The 13021-nt window shown below is 38.8% G+C and overlaps 1 protein-coding gene across 3 annotated transcripts in view; it reads right to left on the reverse strand.

Annotated features, from left to right (window-relative positions):
* Positions 1-13021, reverse strand: part of STX18 (syntaxin 18) — a 120943-nt gene that overhangs the window by 62171 nt on the left and 45751 nt on the right. The gene's annotated exons all lie outside the window — the stretch shown is intronic.

Consider the following 13021-nt stretch of genomic DNA (forward strand, 5'->3'; position numbering starts at 1 on the left):
TTTAAAACAGGTCTAGGATTTTTACACCTGAAGCAAATGCCTATCATGCACTAACTCTTCCTCCTCACTCCTCCCACCCCCAACTTTCTCTTATACCTTTAATCTAATTAAAAATTTTCTGTCCTATTCTTCTAGGTCCCCAAACTGCAAATTATTTGGCATTACTCAATGCATTCCTTCTGTCTCCAGAGTTCTATCTACTCCTCCACTCCTAGTTTATCTGACCTTTCTCTTTCCCCAGCATACCCTAGGTGGCATCCAGGGTATAAAGCAAGTAAGTATCTCTGGGCCTGAATTCCCGAGACTAGCAAGAGTCTGGAAGACACCTGCTTTGCCTGAAGAGCAGCATGGTGGGGCATCCTCTGCCTTTCTCCGGCCTCACCTAGCAAAGTTCTTTGCTACTCTGAAGTGAGGTCAGCTGTTATGTTCCCCCACCTGAGTCTTCTCTCTTCTCTGAGCTAAACATTCCCATTCTCTCAAGAATTCTTTATGTGGAATACATCTGTGGCTCCTGGCCATACTTATTACTAGTGAATATAGCAGTTCAGGGGCCTCACAAAGCAAATGTGGTTCCCTGAATGGACTTACTACTCTGTGTGTCAGCAGGAAGTGCAGAGAGCAGAACCTCTGCCTCCCTTATTCCAGACGCTGAGCTTCTAGTTATGCCATCTAAGGGCATGCTTACTTTCACGTGACCGAGTCTTTTCCGTGAGTGCCGCTGATAACTAGGTCTTCACTATAGTCATATTTTTCCTGGCCTCTTGTTACGTGTAATTCCAATCATTATGCCATTAAAGACATCTACAACTAAAAACCATCATGAATTTAAAAAAAAATGTGGTGAAAATAGGACTGAGAAAAGAAGCACAGAGCTATAGTTGGTGGACAACCAGCTCAACTAGTCATGACGCCTCAACACTCTATTTTAAAAAACGTTTTCTCTACAAAAGTCTCATGAAGAAACTGCTAACTACTGCCTTCTGGAATCAAATATTCTCCTCTCCTACCTGCCTAGCAACACAATCCGAAAGTACACAATGAGGCTGGGAGCACATGGTTTAGGCTTCCTGAATCTATGCTGGTTAATCATCACTGCTTTCCTTTCTGTGTGCTTGGAAACCTTTCTTTCAATTGTTCACTTGACAAATATGTAAGACCCAGTATCGGCCAGGCACATTAAGGAAGGAGGGAATGAAGCAGTGAAGAAGGGAGGAGAGGTAACAGAACAAGGAGTTCCATTCCCAGGATCTGACGTGGCTCCACACTGCTTTCCAGATTCAGTCCAAACACTGTTGAGTCTGGAGGCTGTGTGTGGTGAACGCTCATCAGTGTTGTGCTCTTCCCAGTCTCGGCACCGCAGAGGATGGACTATAGAGTCAAACAGACCTGGGTTCAGATCCCAGCTCTGCCACTTACTAGTGACACGGCCTTGTGCCAGTTACTTCCCCTCTTTCAGTCTTCATCTCTGGGGCAGAAACTTGAGACGATGATAACTGAAGGTGACTACAAGTCGTTAATGAAAATGTCTGTAAAGAATCTGACACTGTATCTGGCACATAGTAGGTGCTCAATCATTCTAAGTTTTCTTTTCCTTCCCTTCTTCACTGTCTGGCTCTCACCCATGAGGGAAAGTGCACTTTTTTTTTTTTTTTTTTTTTTGAGACAAGAGTCTCACTCTCTTGCCTGGGCTAGAGTGCTGTGGTGTCAGCCTAGCTCACAGCAACCTCAAACTCCTGGGCTCAAGCGATCCTCCTGTCTCAGCCTCCCAGGTAGCTGGGACTTCAGGCATGTGCCACCGTGCACGGCTAATTTTTTCTATTTTTAGTTGTTTGGCTAATTTCTTTCTATTTATCGTAGAGACAGGGTTTCACTCTTGCTCAGGCTGGTCTCGAACTCCTGAGCTCAAGCAATCCTCCTGCCTTGGCCTCCCAGAGTGCTAGGATTACAGGCGTGAGTCACCGTGCCCGGCCACAAGGTGCACCTTAAAGCAAGCTGAACTTTAGCACATAAGGTGAAAAGCACACACAATTCAAATGACACCTAAGAAAGGCCACACTGGATTCCTACCGACTCTTGTAGTAAGTTCAAAGCAGCTACCTGACCCCTGCAGTGTTGGAATAGATTGCTGTTTTTTCAGTTGAGCATCAGGGGAAGTGACTGGTTTAAGTTCAGGAGACATGATGAGAGTGAAAATACATATTCTTAAACGCTAGAATCTTAGGCAGTTACTAGAAAGGGCCCTAGGGAAACAAAACCAATGAAGGGACCAGCAGATTCACAAGCCCCATTTCCCCCTCTCCCCAGCACCTGCACAGGCTGGCTAGACAAAAGGCACTGATAACAGGTGTTTTTTCCTGCCAAGCACACCTTTAGCCTCCTACCAGCCAGGCATCTGCAGGACGTGCCTGCGCTGTGCAGCCTGTCCCCACCCTGCACGCCAGCGCACTCACCTAGCTTTTCTGCTGCTTGCAACGCCTTCCTTTTTCTCAATACTCTCTCCCTGGAACAGACTTTTGATTCGCCACACACATTCTGGGCCCACTGCTCATACTTGAACTCCATGGGCAATCTATATCCCTTTCGCTGTCGGAGACAGAAGGAGTAGCGGATAGTCAGCATGCAGGCAAGGAACAGGGACGCCAGCTCCAGGCACGTGGTGACCTCAGAGTCACTGCTCTGTGCCCCGATTCCTCACTTGCCTGCATGCTGTGAAGGTCAGATGAGAAGATCCCCAAGGTCCTTTCTAGCTCAGAAATTTCAAGATAATTTTTTGGTGTTTGATCAACTGGAAAGATTCTATGATCAAACCCTGTCAGTTTCTTTCCACTTCTCTTTTATGCTTTCCAAAGTTTCCAGCATCATTGTAAGGCTCCAGGTACTCTGCATTCTCATTTATTAAGTTATCTGACTTAGAGCAATTCAGCCGCAGGACTTTGGAAAGTCTGGTCATGAAATATTTGTAATTGTTCACATGTCAATAAGGTATAGGTAAAACAGACAATAAAAGAATTACCTTTACAATTATAATAAGCAAATTTGAATATATTGTTTTTGAGAAGTGATAATAGCAAACACTTATTAATATATAGTACTTACTGTATGCCAAAAAGAATTTTAAGAGCTTTCTACAGATTGGTCCATTTAATCCTCATTATAATCTTATGAGATACGTACCATTATTATTCCCATTTTACAGATGAGAGAAGCAGAGTCACTGGCTCAAGGTCTCACTAGTAAGTGGTAGACCTATATTTGAAATTAGGGAAGGCTACTCTAGAGCCTGTACTCTTAACTTTTCCTTGCTCTTGAAATTCTTCAGAGCTTTGATAAGAGGAATGAGAGGAAAAAAACATTTCACTCATGTTTGAGTTCCTCAAATTAAAATCTCAACTCTATCCTTAAAATTATTCATGAATCTTAAATAAATAGTGTAAAACTCATATTGGAGTTTCACTTTCTAGGAGGGAATCATATTTTTAGTTTCTCAAGTGGCCTTACAGAAAGAGTCATGAACATCTAAAGTATAGTTCTTAACCTTTTTATGGGGTACAGATGCCTTTGAGACTCTGACAAAAACTATGAATCTGATCTCTTCCTTAAAAAAAAACAAATGAATGTGCACTCAGGGAAACTAGTTTGCTGGTGAGTACATGTGGTGCTTACTTTTCCATTCTTGGGATACTTCACTTAATAGAATGGGTTCCAACTCTCTCCAGGAGAACCAAAGAGATGCCATATCGCCATTATTTCTAATAGCTGAGTAACACCAATTGGGTAGCGGACAGAGGTGGGGGCTGGGGGGAAGGGATGGGTGTATACCTACTTGATGAGTGCGATGTGCACTGCCTGGGGAATGGACACGCTTGAAGTTCTGACTGGGGGGGATGGGGATGTGGGGAGGGGATGGGTGTATACCTCCATGATGAGTGCGATGTGCACTGTCTAGGGAATGGACACACTTGAAGCTCAGACTTAGGGGGATGGGGAGGCATGGGCAATATATATAACTTGAACTTTTGTACCCCCATAATGAGCTGGAAAAAAAAAAAATGAAAATATGCACAGGCAAAAAAAAACCTGCCTATCATTTGAAGCTTCAGAGGCTCTTGGCTCACTGGAGCTCAGGATAAGAACCGCTGATCATAACTGTGGTTCAACACACACACACACACACACACACACACACACACACGAGGTAATACCCTTTCTGTAAACATCATCTGCCTCAGGAAGAACTTTCCAGCTCAGCACCTGCAGACAGCTGGTGGCCATCAGTGGTGGAGTTTGTCTGCATGGTCACACTAACCAGTCACACTAAGGGGGGCTCTGGGGCCTGCAGGTGTGAAGGTAAGACTGAACATACCATGAGAACCACCCATAAGTCTGCCTTACAAATATGCAGAATGGGGGCGAAATGGAAGAGAAACCTCCAAATCATCATCATAATAAATCATAATGAATATTTAGTGTTTCCTATGTGTCAGGCACTGTGTTAAGCCTGTTGCATAGATTATCTCCTTTAATCCTCACAACAAATGAGAAAACAAATGAGGAGACTTGTCCAAGATCATACAGCAAGTTGAAAAGCCAGGGTCCGTACCCTAAACAGACTCCAGAACCTGTGCTCTTAAATTCTTCACTCTATACGTGTGTGTGTGTGTGTGTGTGTGTGTGTGTTTGGAGCTCTCCAAGGATAAAACTTGAGCTGAAGAACCAAACCAAAGGGCAGCCTTCTACAATCTCACACACACCAAATTTATTAAAACAAACCCATCAATTTTATCAGTCTCTTAAAAAGCATTTGATGAATGTCTTTTAAATTCTTCTAATCCATGGCAAAAAATACTAAGCAAATAAACACATTTACACTCCATCATTGTGCATTCTACATCCAAGGAATATGTTCATTTCCTTTTGTGGTGAAGAATTTAAAAAAAAACTTTAAGTCCACAAAGAGCTATGTCTTGTTCATTTTGGATCCCCAAAGCCTGGCATAGTTCCTAGCTCAACAAGTATCTAGGAACATTCAACAAATGAATGAGTGATACATTTTATCAAGAATTTGTCATTTTAAAATAAACATTAAAGAACAGCTATACCTAAAAACTGGTAGTTATGAAGTGTTAAAGTTTTTTTTTAAATATGGAATTGTATCACCTAATTTTTGCAACTATTTTCATATACACTAAAGGCACACAGTCCCTATAACAAGCAGCCAACAATTTGTGACCTACGGTTTATGATCAGCAGCAACTCCTCCCCTTGTGAACGATTAGCAGTACAGTATAAATAAAGTTTATGGCAGCAAACAGGTTCTATCTAAAGTAATCTCTTAATATTGAACTGAGGTTTAAACAAAAGCACTTAAAAATATGAAAAAAAAATCGTTTTCTATGAATTATAGTATCAGCTATAAGGAAAAGAGGTTTGTGGAAAAGGCAAGGACCAACACAAACACCTACAGAAGTAGGAAAACCACAGGTAAAACTGAAATATCACGGCCGGGCGCGGTGGCTCATGCCTGTAATCCTAGCACTCTGGGAGGCCGAGGCGGGTGGATCGCTCAAGGTCAGGAGTTCGAGACCAGCCTGAGCAAGAGCGAGATCCCGTCTCTACTAAAAATAGAAAGAAATTATATGGACAACTAAAAATATATATATAGAAAAATTAGCCGGGCATAGTGGCGCATGCCTGTAGTCCCAGCTACTCGGGAGGCTGAGGCAGGAGGATCGCTTCAGCCCAGGAGTTTGAGGTTGCTGTGAGCTAGGCTGACGCCACGGCACTCACTCTAGCCTGGGCAACAAAGTGAGACTCTGTCTCAAAAAAAAAAAAAAAAAAAACTGAAATATCACGACTGCTCTCAATCTCATTCTCCTGGAATTCTAGACCTGGGTTCAAATTATGTTTGAGAAACAACATAAAAATTTCTGTGCTCATTTCCGTGCAAGCCTAAGGCAAGAGCTTCACCAATACAGACCTTCTTCTACTCAGTGCAGCGAGTGCAGGACCCGTCCACTAGGTGGTGCTCTTCACCCACAGTTCCTCAGAGAACAGTACAGTACATCAAAATGACAACAGCCTGGTTTTAAGATGATTTGTCTCTTGAGGATAGACATTTGGTTTAAGTTTCCACTGCAAAGTTAAGGTTCTTAAGATAGGTCATGCAGATCAATTGCTCCTGTAATCTGAAACTCAAAAGAGCAAGTAATATCTAAACAAGGGGCGGGGGTGGCCCTGAGCTTATAAGGGTCTCTAAAAGCCAGGAGACAGTCAGCCTGGCTACCTCTAATCTCACCATCAAAACTGTTACCTTGTTCAGTTTCTGCTTCACATCAGCAAAGAGAATAGCAAACGCAACTTTGAGTGGCACAAAGTGAGAATATACATTCAACTTCTATAATGCTTGATAGATACCAATAATTTACTTTGAACAGAGAACACTGCTTTGATAACATCCAAACCCCAAAAGTAGAAGTGTTTTTACTCTATTAAAACTTATTTTTTCTCTTTTAGTAAGAACAAAAGCAAAGGAAGGAATGCTCATTTTATCATGAAGCTCGGAGAAAGAGGATTCGGTAACAAGATACACAGCCTTGCCTCCAAAGTCATCTTTCAACTGAGTGAATGGGAATAAAATGCAGACTACGCTGGCCTCAACCAATAATACAGATGTCCAAATTCCAAGCAAAATCCAGGGCCTTGTTTCATCACTCCCTGTCTTCAAAAATATAGATTCCTTTCCCTCATTATGGTCTTCTTTGGAATAAATTAGGCATAAAAGTCAAAGTACTTCAGTACACATGCAAAAAACCCCAGAAAATGTTATCTCAAGGAATAAGTTACAAAACATTCTAACATACTCTTTGCCTGAAAAAAATTAAAATGTAAAACTCAGTGGTTTCTAGAATTTAAAGAAACTATAGCAAATTTCCAACTAAGTTTTACAAAATAAGGATCTGTTTGATAAAAATTTATTGTTACTTAAGTGTTCAAAATAGCATAAAAGAATTAGTTCATGATATAACATTTGCTAGGAAAAAAAAAAATCTGTGTGTAAAATCAACTAGAAAAATAATGGTTAGGTCCTGAACAGTATATTACAGATCTTGATTTTGAGAATCAAATTATATCTTTTCATTCTACTTTTAAGAGTTATTGTTTTTCTTAGACACAAAAAATTTTAGGTCCTGTATTTGAATTCAGAGAGCTTTAAATGTAAAACCAGCATACACAATTTAAATCCCTTTTAACAGTTTTTCAGATCATTAATTATAAACCATTTAAAACACCACACATAAAAATTTCCTTTCCTATCACAGCAATGAATTTCACTTAAAATCACATATTAATTTGTAAGAAAAACTGTCATCAAGATGTAACACTACTCCCCCACAACCCAAGCAAATATACATACACTTTTAAGGGATAGACATAGTTGTGTACCAAAGGAAAGGAAAAGTTTACAATGTTCAAGAAATCCTCTGAAAGCTCTACAATACTAGTCAGTATCTGATCAGTATTAGCTGGGCTACTATTTCAAAAGTGCCTATATGTAACAACTGGTAAAGCGATATCTTTCTACACTTAAGTATTACTACAGTAGAAAATAGACACATTTCCCCAAGAATTGGAGTATAAGCAACTGAATATAAAGTGCCGATTTGCAATTGTGAGGTCAATCTTACAACAATGAGATTTAAAGCGAATTTCAGATTAAAGTTTTAAAACTTTATTTATACTCTATATTGTGGTATGTTTCAGTAATAAAACAAACTAAAATTTTCTCCCTCCTATTTTTTTCTCCAAAAAAGAGAATCTCTATATATGCTTATTTTGTTAAAAAAAATAGTTTAAATTTTATTAGAAACTAAGCGTTTTGTTTTTTAAATGAAATCTATGAATACATACATAATTTCTGTGCCCATAATTGGAAAGGAGCATTTTGGAGACTCCCATAACAATCACTAAAGATCTTAAAAACAAAAACAAAAAATCTCATCCATGTTGAAGAATTCACATTTAACCTTTATTTTAAATTACAGCCAAAGCCTTTGTTCCATATCTACGTAAATCACTGTTCTTTTTGAAAATAAGTTTTTAGAGAAAACATTATTACATGTTACATCTGACTTTAATAGAGTTTCCCATTTGTTTTTATATGTTTATATCAAACTCTAATCATGATTTTCCCAAACTTATTTATACTTTCACACGAACTTCCAAATTTTCCCAACTTAAATAAAAACCCACAAAAACTGTGGGAAATGTTTCGCTTGAAAGATGAAAGCAAATTTGTCCAAATGCACATTTGCAATAATCAATGTTTACTTTTGTTGTTCAAACATTCAGCTTATAGCACTTTGAATATCTGCATTCAACTTAATTTTTGTCTCTTAAAAAAAGAGGAGGAAAAGTAGATTTCTTCTTTTCCCCTGTTTTGTTCTCAAAATATAAACTCATTTAATGCAAAGCATTCCTAGGATCAGGCATGTTTTAAACTACAAACACATCTAGTCTCAACAGCATTCATATTACATATGAAATGCCATTCTTTCAAAACTTCAGTCTGAATATTTTATAAATCTAATTTCACCTTTCCTAATAAAATGAGGATGTTTTACTACATTAAGCCCAATTAGGAATTTAGTAAATGCAAACAGTGAAAGAAATGGTACCATAATACTAATGTGAGAAAGAGGATAAGTATTAATTTCATTTACTACAAAAGTTGAGGATTTTTTTTCTTGAAGTGTCTCTACTGTAGATTTTACACTACATTTATGAAAATATGACAAACCTTTAACCTGGTAACAATTTACCAGTTAACATTATCTACTGAAAGAGGAAGTATACTTTGGGTAAGTAAAACACTGGAAACTATTTATGCTGCCCTTGTTCAAAGCTACTTAGAAAACTGGGCTATGTATTTTTTAAAATAGTCATTAAAAACAGCCCGGAGAGTATCTGTAATATAGTTAATCCACAAGCCCAGTGATGCTGTCTAATTCTAGAGACTGAACTGTGTCCTCAAAGGGGATCTAGGGCACCCATATGAGTTAAAGGTAATGAAACTAAGAAGAAATATTTCCTAATAGAATGAACATAGAGTTTGTATGACTGACAACAGAAAAGAATTTTTTTACCATTAAAGAAAAAGTCTCCTGACAAGAGATTCTGGTTTTGAAGTATGTCACACCCCAGCTCCCCAGCCATGAATCCTAGTTCATTTTCTAAAATGAGGTCTATTTCCTGTAATTTTAGATATTTTAGAGTACAATTATTTTACATTTTTATGATGCCTTTGGGGTATCATTACAAATATTTTTATGTGTTTAAACTTAGGAAAGTAAAATTAAGTAATAGCTTCTCTTAAAAGGAGCTGTCAACTTTCTTCTGAACAAAAATCTTTGTTTTAAAGCAATCTAGAAATTTATATCCCTAGTAACCATAGAAATTAATCTTAAGCTTTGGGGAAAAGTTGCATAAAATGCTCTTTATTTAATTAAAATCAGAGCTCTGTTTTCAGAAATAAGGACCTTTTTTTGAACAGAAAGAATTTTCCACAGAGTAGAATTGTTTTAATTCAAGGTGCACTCGTTGTGATAAATTAATCAAACACATTTGACTCTTGAATTTGTATGCATAGAAAGTTAAATACTTTGTTGGAAAAGATTTGCTCCGGGACTACATCCACTGAAAACTTTTCGTAAGAAAAGAAAGTGAAACACACAGCATCCAAACAGTATTTGAAGATTATCTAAGCTTGAGCAAGAAAAAAAGGGCAAAGAAGAGAATTTAACAATAACAATTAGGAGAATCACTCACAGTGGAACTCACTTTGTTTTTACTAGGAAACCGAAAATACCATTCACTGTGTCTTAATATGAAGATCCATCAACACATCATAAATCCAATCTCATTTTATGATGACTATCACCTTCTATTTCACATGCACTAAAATGGAGACATGTTCTCAGCTGTGCTTATCACCAGAAGACTACGAAGTGTATTTCAGACTTAGAAACCAGGGGGACGTCTGGGAGAATCTACCGTGCTCTGCCTAGCCGCTCTCCTCCCCCGTGCTCTGAAAGAATGTGCGCATTTGAGGGATGGTAAAGACAAACTCCTCAAACATTTGTAAAATGTCGAAGTTTTCAAGGCTTAGGAAATTCAGAATCTGAGGAAATCTGTGTACTACCAAATCTGATTAACTTTCATGAGATTTAAAATTTGTAGCTTCAGGCTTTTCTCTTCATAATAAATAATTTAAAAAGTTAGCCACATTCTGATTCCCTGATTTTTTAAAAACTCTCATATTTAGGAACAAAGAAATTGCTGATCGTGTCATAAAATAAATATTAAGTATCTGTAAAGTGCTCAGACAGCATATTGTAAACACCAAGTAAAGGCCAAACTACAAATATTTCTGCTTTCAGACAATCAAAGTCTTTGGAGAGACCTAAAATAGGCGTTTCTCCACACAAGAGTGGGCAATTTTAAAAATGTTAAGCGTTCATTTCATCTTCTCTGAGCAATGTCACTTTTTGGGAAAAGCACAGGCATTTCGTCCCCGCACTGTCCATGGCTAGCTTCACGGTCCTGCAAAGTAAAGATGCACTAAGCCTAAGAGAATGAGGACATCTTGGTATATGAAATGAGTTGCAGGATTCCGGACAGGAAGTGATGAGCAACTGTAAAGGGTGAGAATAGGTAGTTCTGTGACTCACGCCTGTCATCCCAGCACTCTGGGAGGCCAAGGCGGGAGGATCACTCCGGTTCAGGAGTTCAAGATCAGCCAGAGCAAGAGCAAGAACCCATCTCTACTAAAAATAGAAAAATTAGCCAGGCATGGTGGCACACTCCTTGTAGTCCCAGCTACTTGGGAGACTGAGGCAGGAGGATCACTTGAGCCCAGGAGGTGGGGCTTGCAGTGAGCTATAATGATGCCACTGCACTCTAGCTGGGGCAACAGAGAGAGACTCTGTCTCAAAACAAACAAACAAACAAAAAAGGTAGTTCCCACTGTATTTAACTGACAGCACAGCATGTTCACTCGGTAGTCCTAAAAACTATTCCTCTATGGTAAAAAAAAAAAAAAAAAATCAAACATTTTTTTGTTGGGTTGGGAGACAGGAATCAAGAATTTTGATTCAAATGATGCATCTTGTCTTCATTGTAGGCTGCACACTTTCATAGTAATTCGCCCTCAAATTAAATAATACATAATATGTGTCAATAAATTTTCCCTTTTAATTCAAATTATAACAATAATGCTCAAAATCTAAAAATCTATGCCAATGCATTAATAGAAAATAATGTTAATAATGGTTTAAAAATAATCTCAAAACATAATGCCATTTGGACAATTTTACAATATGATAGTAAAAACAAAATGTTAATGTTCTATTAGAAGGATAGTTGGAATATCTTCATTCCCCTCTGCTTCTGACCTTACACATACAAGAACTTGTGAAAGATACAGAAGCCTCATTTTCACAGGAAACAAAAGAACTGGAAAGAGGTTTGTGGGCTTTCAACCACACATGGTTTGAGTGTTTTTAACTCTTTTCCCTCTTGTGCAAGAAAAATCAAGGAGGTAAATATATATTCTTTTCCTGAAACTCCCTAACCCCATATCCCATGCTGGTATCCTTTAGGATTTTATCTCAAAAGCTTTACACGGGGGTCAGGTAATCGTGGCCTGCAAAGTTGTTTTGAGGGTTAAATAACATATCCATGAGTGCACTGAGGTGACAGAGAATGCAAATGCTATGAAGTAAAATCTAATAATAATCACAGTGGTAAGTGGTATTTATTAACCATCTATTTGTACATGGTATAGAATGGGTTTCTGTATAAAGACTACATCTGGGCTCATAGTATGCCCTTGGGCAAGTCATTCTCTATGCTTCAATTCTTGCTTATAAAACAAAGGGATTGCATTCCCTAATCCCTAGGGTCCAGGCCAGCTCAAGAATTCCACTGCTTCTTGCATTTTACTGAAAACTGAATGTTGTATTTTCAAGTGATTTTTCATTTCCAAGTCTTATGAATACTGTACTTCATTTACAAGGGAAAGGATTTAGCATTTATTTCTGATTACCTACTATATTACAGAGCATATGCCATATTTCAAATCTCATTTAATCTTTACAACAGTCCCCTAGTATTATCACTTCTCCCATTTTATAGGTAAGAAAACTGAGGCACAGACATGCTAGCATTAGTATTCAAACCTAGATCTGTCCAGTTGACCACCCATGTTCTTCCCACACATCATGGGCTTGTCCCTGATGCAAAATAACAACAATCTATTGAATCAAGCGCCACACCATGGGTAAAACACTGCACCGCGCACAGTGCAGGGTGCGCACAGGGAGGAAGAGTCTTCCCGTCTCGGGGCGCCCATCTTACAGAGCTACACCAGAGAGCTGTGTGTCTTTAATTGCCAAAGGTCATCAGGAGCCCCACATGTGCCATGAAATCAAGGAAAGCAGGAGAAGTGGTAACATTTGATTAATCTCATGTAGGGCCCTGTAAAATTTATTTTATCTCCCCCGCCCATCTCTAAAAGCTCCCCAGATGATTCTAAAACAGTGGTCCCCAAGCTTTTTGGCACCAGGCAATGGTTTCATGGAAGACAATTTTTCCATGGCGGGGATGCAGGGCAGAGGCAAAGCTCAGGACCGGAGTTTGGGGACCACTGTTCTAATATACAACCAGGGTTGACAACCACTGATGTAGGTGGCAGAGGAAAGTGGCTGAGCATGGACTTTGGACTCAGACTGCCTGGATCTAATACAGGCTGATATTCATGAGCTATTTGGTATCTTTGCCATTTGTAAAATGGGAGGGATAATAGTACATATCTCATCATGTATGTGAGAGTGAAAGGGCCTAGAAAAGTGACGGTATACTCAGTAAGTACTATGCCAATGTTGAAAGGCCTCACATGCCCAGTGAAGCAATTTCTGTAAGCCAATGGTGTTAAAATGTTCTCTTACAAATGGTGACACAAGAT

This window comes from Eulemur rufifrons, chromosome 20 (assembly GCF_041146395.1).
Source record: "Eulemur rufifrons isolate Redbay chromosome 20, OSU_ERuf_1, whole genome shotgun sequence".
In the NCBI taxonomy this organism is placed as follows: domain Eukaryota; kingdom Metazoa; phylum Chordata; class Mammalia; order Primates; family Lemuridae; genus Eulemur; species Eulemur rufifrons.